Raw genomic sequence first — 8,456 nt, 5'->3', positions numbered from 1 at the left:
AGTGAGACACTGTCTCCAAATAAAATGCAAAATACGGCTGGGGATGTGGCTCAGTGGATGAGTGTCCCTGAGTTCATTTCCTTATACCAAAAAAGAAAAAAAAATGAGTGAAAAGGGTAACTTATCTCCATTACTAGGTTTGATTGTGGTCAGCAACTGTGGGATGCGTTGGGTTTGGGATCTGTTAAATTAAATTTGTCCTATAGGTATTTCCATATTTTGAATCCCTACATAATAATCTGCAACTTAACTTAGTATATAAACAAACCACAACCCAACTTAAAAGTATTTTATTGTAATGAATAGCTGAACTCAGCCAATCTCAACAGCCAAGCTTTAATTAATCATAGACTGCGAACTAATCAAATCATGTCCATAAAAAGAAAATGCCTCTTCATATTATTCCCATATAAGGAAAATATCCTGCTGTAACCAATATATTTCTATATATCACTTTTTTTTCTATCTCTAAGTACTGCCTATCCACATTTCTGGGTGGAACTCTTAAGACTTATGGTTCTGAGGTTTGATTCATGAATTGTTCTTTGCTTAAATAAGCCCTGCTAAATTTAATTTGTCTGGAGTTTTAAAGGCCCATAGGATAAAGAATAAGCAGGCTGTATTACAAATAACCACACAGGGAAATTAAATTTTAAGAAGACCAAAGGGAATGGGGTATGACTATATTTCAAATAATTTATGTCAAGCCTAAAAATGGAAGTTGAGGCAGCAACTATATTTAACAAATTATGACAAAATTTAATTGAAGCTTTTTTTAAAAATTCAAACTTCCAATATCTTTAATTGATTTGCTTAGATTACAGTTTAAAAATATTTTTTTCATAAAAGAATATATAATGAATAGTTCAGGCTTTCCAGGCCTTTCACTCTCTCTCCTGCATGGAAGCAGCCACAGAAATAGATAAATTTGTGATCAGTGCTATGTTCAAGTAATCTTATTTACAAAAGTAAGTTTCAAGGCAGATTTGTGTTGAAATGATATAATATTTTAATCCTTGATTTAGACCATTTATTTTTATTTTTTTTTAATTTTTTTATTCTAATATATTATGTATGACAGCAGAATGCATTACAATTCATATTACACATAGAGAGCATAATTTTTCAAATCCCTGGTTGTACACAAAGTAGAGTCACACCATTGGTGTCTACATACATGTACTTAAGGTAATGATGTCCATCTCATTCCACCATCTTTTCTAACCCCGTGCTCCTCCCTTCCCCTCCCTCTCCCTTGATCTATCTAGAATTCGATTTAGACCATTGATATTAATGTCATTACTAGTATGATTGACACTAAAGCACCATTATCATAATGGTTTTCTCTTTACTCCATTGGTTCTAATTTCTCTACATCCTTCTTTTTCTGCCTGCTATTGGATCATTTGACTGCTTTTATTATTCTGTTTTAACTCCAATTATAATCCACTGTTTATACCACTTTTTAATTTTTAAGATATTGTCTTGATGTTTATAATTTTTATCTTTAATTACCAAGTCTACTTTCAAAAAATTTATACTGTTTTACATGTGGTACATGGACCCTATAATATTATACCTCTGTTTGTTCTGTCTCCCATTTTGTGCTATTATTATCATAAATTTTATTTTTATAAGTACCATGAATCTTCAACATGTTATTAGAATTTATTTTATTTTATTTAAAAAAAATATTTACTTTTTAGTTATAGGTGGACAGTGTCTTTATTTTATATTTATGTGGTGCTGAGGATTGAACCCAGTGCCTCATGCATGCTAGGCGAGCACTCTAACTCTGAGCCACAATCCCAGCCCCATGTTATTAGAATTCAGATTGTCAATTGCACTCTTGAACAAGGTATCTATGAGTTTTTTGAAGTTGTTATTTGAATATTTCATAATTATGGAAATATCTTGGTCAGTATGTCTTCACATATTTCAGCCAACTCATATTCTCTTAACTTCACCTCTTGAATTCCAATTTTATGTTTGTCAGATCGTTTGATAATTATTCCACAGTTGTTTACTGCTCTATACTCACTCATGCTCTCTTTCTTTTTACTTTTTATGTTTGAGTTTGTTTTTGTTCCTCTTGACCATTCTTCAAATTAACTGATTATATCTGTGGTTATATTACATATACTGAGTATACCATCAAAGGCATTGTTTGTATTTATTCTTATACCTTATATTCCTAATATTTTCATCTTGTTATATTTCTTGAAGATTCCAACCCTCTACTAAAATTTCCCAATTGTTCATACATGTTGTCTACCTTTTCTACTAGAATCTCACACATACTAAATATTATGATTTGAATATGTGTCCTCTCCAAAATTTTATGTTGAAACTTACTTTCTTTTTTAAAATGTTTTTTTAAGATGGACACAATATCTTTATGTATTTTATTTATTATTTTTATGTGGTGTTGAGGATCAAATCCAGTGCCTCACATGTGCCAGGCAAGTGTTCTACCACTGAGCTTCAACCCTAGCCCCGAAATTTACTTTCTTTGAATATTTTTTTTGGTTGTTGAAACTTTGTTATTTATTTACATGCAGTGCTGATAATAAACCCTAGTACCTCACATACACTAAGCAAGCGCTCTGCCACTGAGCTACAACTTCAGCCTGAAACTCAATTCTTATATGATTGTACGTTCGGAGGTAGGGTTTTTTGAAGAAATAAATAAATTATGAAGACTCCACTCTCGTGAATGAATTATTGCCTTATATAATGAATCGAAGGAAGTAGCTTGGGTACTTTTTCCTTTCTGTCCCTTCTTCCATGTAAAGACAAATTGTTTCTCCTCTCTGGAAAAAGCAGCAACAAGGTATCATATTGGAAAGAGAGACCTCATGACCCTTCATGCACACTGAACATACCAGCGCATTATTCTTAAATTTCCCTGCATCTAAAACTGTAAGAAATAAAACCTGCTATTTATTAATAACCTAGTATGTTATTTTATTATAGTAACAGAAAGAGTCTGGGACAATAATCTAAGTTACGTTAAGTTTCTTGTCTGATATTTTCATGATCTGCGTCATCTATGTTGTTTTCTTGATTACTTTGTACTACGCCAGTGTTCTTAATATTTCTATTGTTATTCATAAGTCTCACAATTTTTATTACATGTTAGACTTATTGTGTCGTATATACTGGAGTAAATGATATTTATTCCAGGAAATAAGCATGTGTCTTCTAATAATAGTCTATTAGGGTTTTAGTGTCTATGGTAGAGAGATTGAATCAATCTTTTAAGAAACTGAGCAGGGTTTGTGCTATATTGTGGTGATGGTTACCCTAAGTACATATACAAATACAAATACTTTTAATATTTCCTTGAAATTATGGCTGGACCTTGGGCTCCACTCTTAGCATTTGCCAATCCCTATTTTCCTTTAAGAGGAAACTTTCCTTCATGTATTTGCTTCTCCTCCAATGGTAGTGTAATAAGCTATTGTTATCAGTGACTACATCTTTTTTATTCCTGTTTTCTCTCTCATTCCAAAGATATGGACTTCACTCTGCATTTCAGAGTATCTTGCCCTCAAGATAAGAATAGATATGATTGGGACATTATCACCTCTTTGTCAGTGTCAAAACACCAGATTACCTCATTTAAGCTCCAGGGGAATGGCAAATTCTGCATATAGTCTCTACTCTGGTCCTTATGTAAATATCTTCTATTTCCCCAAAGACTTGAAATGTTGTCTTGAGATATTAAAGCATCTGCCTCCTTCTAGGTTGCTTAGAAAAACCTATGCCCCGCCCCCCAATACCACACTCTCTCAGGCACTGGGTTTTCTGTGGGGCAGGCTTCCAAACCTGAGCTCAGAGCAGTGAACTACCATCCGTTGTCATTGGCTGCTAGTGCTAGTTTAGTAGTAAAGTGCATAGGCATTCTTTGTTATCCTGGTCCATCCTTTGTGATAGGCAGGCCCCATTTCCTTGTTATCTCAGGTGTAGGGTTTTCTGAGTAGCCCTGCCACTTATTCCATTGACCTTCAAACTTTGAACTGTATTCTTGGGTAAGGGGTATCCTTTGCAGATGAGTTTCCTTCCTCCTTTCTATTATTAGGAAACTTCTAATGATTTATTACTAGAATAATTTCCTCCTACTACACCCTAGGTTGAACGTTTTATTGTTGTTGCTGTTGTTTCCCTGTCTTCAGCCACATGTATATTCTCCTATGTACTGGAGATGACAGAGTATGCTAGCCTTTCTCAAACAGCTTAAGATTTTTGCTCTTTATAAAAATAAAGTCTGAGTGAGAATTCATGGATCTCATGCAGTTGTGATACGTCTCTCTTCCAGACCTATACAGCTGTATAAATCTTCCTGTGTTTCTTCACTTGTCCTTATTTTTTTCTTTTAAACAAAAAATGTTAAGCCTAGAGAGAGTAACCACAAACTCCCCTTATATCTTCAGCTTACCATGGTTTATATATTCTCATATTAAGCCCACTAGGCCTTTAGCAATTTATTAAAAGGTTTAGCAGAATTGTTCTTAACCACTTATATGGTTTTCTTTATGTCTTTGCCCTGGGCTCTGTTATAGGCAACTCAGCATTCTTGTTCCTTTTATACTTAAAGATATCAGTCTTACTTAAGATTTCAGACTAGTTGCTGGGTGCTGTGGTACGTGCCTGTAATCTCAGAAGCTTCAAAGGCTTATGCAGGAGTATCACAAGTTCAAGGCAACCCTCAGCAACTTAGTGAGGCTCTAAAAAAATAAAAAGATTTCAAACTTATTATTTAGTTATTGTTTTATAACCTCAGTTCTTTTTTAGTTAAAAGAAAATTATAATTTCATATTTTATGTTAATTTTCCTTGATTTTGGGGTAGGAGAAATACTGCATAATAAGTAGAAGCAGAATTCCCCATTAGCATTTAATAGAAGCAAAAATTATCCAGCATGAAATTTTAGGGGTAAATTTTAGTAAATTAGATATCATCTCCAAATAATTAACATAATTCCTAATTTGAAAGATGATTTTTAAGACTGATTAATAATTTGTAACATCCTAAAATATTGAACTATTCATATTAAAAGAATTCACAAATATCTATTTCAAGTCTTCAAATGAATAGAAGAGTAAAGTGATTCTCAGAGAAATAAAATGACCTAATAATAATCATGCAGATAGTTAATGGCAGAGACAGAATTTTAATTATCAATCCAATGTTCATCATACATACTATTTCCAACATATAAAATATCTTTATAATTTATTAGTTGTACAATTTATTTTATGTTATATAATTATAGCCCTGAGAAGTCTGAAAACCTAATTAACTGATCAGAAGATTTGGAGCCTTACATAGGAGCTTTTTTTAAATTGATCTCAGGCTACCTATTTATATGAGGTGTGTGTGTGTGTGTGTGTAACTCATTGCCCTTGTCTAACTGAAAGTTGTGCTTTTTAATCAACATCTCCCCTTTTCCTGTCTCATCCCCTATCCTCTGGTAACTACCATTCCACTGTTTCTATGAGTTTGACTTTTTTAGGTTTCACATATAAGTGAAATAATTGATGTAGTATTTGTCTTTATCTGCCTGGCTAATTTCAAATAACATAATATCTTCCAGGTTCATTTATGTTTTTTCAAATACCAGCATTTCCTTCTTCTAAGAGCCTGGATGCAGTGGCACACACCTGTAATCCCAGTGGCTTTGGAGTCTGAGGCAGTAGGATCACAAGTTCAAAGCATGACCCTAAGCAAATTAGTGAGACCCTATCTCAAAATGGAAAAACAAAAGGACTGAGGATGTGGCTCAATGGTCAAGTGCCCCTGAGTTCAATCTCCATTACCATAAATAAATACAAGCCTGAAGAGTATTACATTGTGCATATACACTATATTTTCTATTTATGTGTCAGTGAATACTTAGGTTGTTCCCATGCCTTGGCTACTGTGAACAGTGTTGCAATGAAAATAGGAGTGTAAATATTCCTTTGACATTATGACTTGGATTCCTTTGGATAAATACACAGACACAGATTTCTGGGTCATACGGTAGTTTTCTTTCTTTTTTTTTTTTTTAGGAACTTTCATATTGTTTTTTGTAATGTGTACACTAATTTATTTTCTCACCAAGAACATATAAGCATTTCTCTTTATATAAATCTTCTCCAATGTTTGTTAACTTTTGTCTTTTTGATAATAGCCTTTCTAATTAGAGTGAGTTGATATCTCACTGTGGTTTTGAGTTGCATTTGCCTGATGATTGGTGATGTTGAACATTTTCTAGTATACCTTCTGGCCATTTGTGTGTCTTCTTTTGCCAAGTGTCTTTTCAGGTCCTTTGCCCAATTTTTAATGAGATTATTTTTTTCTTGCTATTGAAATGTTTGACTTCCTTATATATATTCATATTACTCCCTTATCTGATGTATGATTTGAATATATATTTTCCCAATCTTCAGTAGATGGGAAAATATATATTCACTCTTTTATTTCTTCTTCTGTGTAGAGCTTTTGGATTTGATTCAATTCTTTTTCATCTATTTTTGCTTTGTTGCCTTTGCTTTCAGGGTCCTATCCTAGTATTCATTGCCCAGAACAATAAGTGTGATCAGAATGATCAAATACTGCTGAAAAGTTAAGTAAAATGAAGACTGAAAAATGTGTATTAGAATTAATGACAAAAATCTCTAATGACTTCAATGGGATGATAAGGGCAAAAATAAAATTAGATTCAGTTGAGTAATGAGGGAGACTTTGGCCATTTAATTGGTGAAGAGGGATATAATTAAGGGATATTGTTTGTTTTTGTTTTCATAGGCAAGGTTAGAATTCTCATCCAGTTACCAGTAGCCTAGGCCAGAGCCCCTGCCTGGATTCTGGGCTGCAAGATTCATCTACTTGCCAGCATAAGACAGACAAAGGATGGAAAAAGAAAAAAAAAAATGAACTTTATGCAGTTTGATCAAACTGGGGATAAGCCTGTTAGATTGCATCTCCACAGGTCCCACAGAAGTGGTTATAATTTATAGAAACCAAAGCCAGGTGATATACATATGTAGTTTTAGCTAGTCAGAAAACTTGTCAGACTTAATTTCCTTGTTGTCTGCCCCCAGCATGAAAAAGTTCAGAACAAAGAAAAACAAGGAAGTTTTATTAGGGAGTTGCCCTTATTTCAAAGGGAGTCAGTTTGATTCCTGCTACCAGATCTCCTGCTTTGCACAGTTCAACTATCCTTTTAAAAAGGTATGCTTTTGTGATTTCTTACCTGCTTTCATAAGTCTCTATGTTACAGAAATTCTGCTTAAAAAAACAAACAAACAAACTTTTACTAAGCCTTGATGCAATTTACTTTTCACAAGTATTTGGATATTTAATTATGTTTTTCATCCCCAGGATCTTGGAGATTATTAGAAAAGTGGTAGTTCTTGGCTTTCCACAAGGACACTTGGAAAAGGTTCTACACCATGTACTTTGTGTCCCAGAAAGTTACGTGGTTCAGACTTCCATGGTGCAGAAAAGGCATAATGACATAGGTGACATCTTTGATCAGATTTAAAAAAAATATTTATTTTTTAGTTGTAGTTGGACACAATACCTCTATTTTGTTTATTTATTTTTATGTGTTGCTGAGGATTGAACCCAGGTCCCCAGATCCCCGCACATGCAAGGCAAGTGCTCTACCACTGAGACACAACCCCAGCTCCTCAGATTTAAAATGATCTACCTTTGTTACTCACAACTGAATTGGTCTTGTTAAGTGGGATTTTATTTTTAAAGAAAAAAAAAATGGTAGAAGAGCCTGTCCTTGGGTAAGGGAGCAGGATGTCTAGCTTCTGAGCAGGAAACTTCCTTAAGCTAAGACGAAAGAGCTAGTTAAAAATGGGTGATGTTGAGAAGGGCAAGAACATTTTTGTTCAGAAGTGTGCCCAATGCCATACTATGGAGGAAAGCACAAGACTGGGCCAAATCTCCATGGACTGTTTGGACAGAAGACAGGTCAGACTGCTGGATTCTCTTACACAGAAACCAATAAGATCAAAGGCATTACCTGGGGAGAGTATACACTGATGGAGTATTTGGAGAATCCCCAAAAGTACATCACTGGAACAAAAATATCTTTGCTGACCTTAAGAACAGAGAAAAGAGATTAATAGCTTACCTCAGAAAAACTACTAATGAGGGTTTGGGAATTTAGCTCAGTGGCAGAGTGCTTGCCTAGCATGCTCAAGGCTCTGACTTCAGTCCTTGGCCCTGAAAATGAGTAATAGCCACTATCTTATTTATTACCAAACAGAAATGTCTCATGTTTTTTTATGTGCACTACAATTTTTTTTTTTTTTTTACTTTTTATTTATTTATTTTTTTGGCACTGTGGCTTGGACCTTGGGGTTTTTTATGACTGAGCCAATCTCTAGCCCTTTTTATTTATTTATTTTTAATTTTGAGATAGTCTCTTGCTAAATTGCTTAAGGTCTCACT

The 8,456-nt window shown here is 34.0% G+C and overlaps 1 pseudogene; it reads left to right on the top strand.

The window, feature by feature from the left end:
• The first annotated feature begins 7,856 nt into the window (after positions 1–7,856).
• Positions 7,857–8,172, top strand: LOC124081600 (cytochrome c-like; annotated as a pseudogene).
• Positions 8,173–8,456: the final 284 nt, after the last annotated feature.

Source organism: Marmota monax, unplaced genomic scaffold (assembly GCF_021218885.2).
Source record: "Marmota monax isolate L192 unplaced genomic scaffold, Marmota_monax_Labrador192_F-V1.1 WCK01_AAM20220418_F8-fsc00067, whole genome shotgun sequence".
Lineage (NCBI taxonomy): Eukaryota > Metazoa > Chordata > Mammalia > Rodentia > Sciuridae > Marmota > Marmota monax.
Note: the sequence above shows the minus strand (reverse complement) of the source record. Positions and strands in the feature narration are given on the sequence as shown.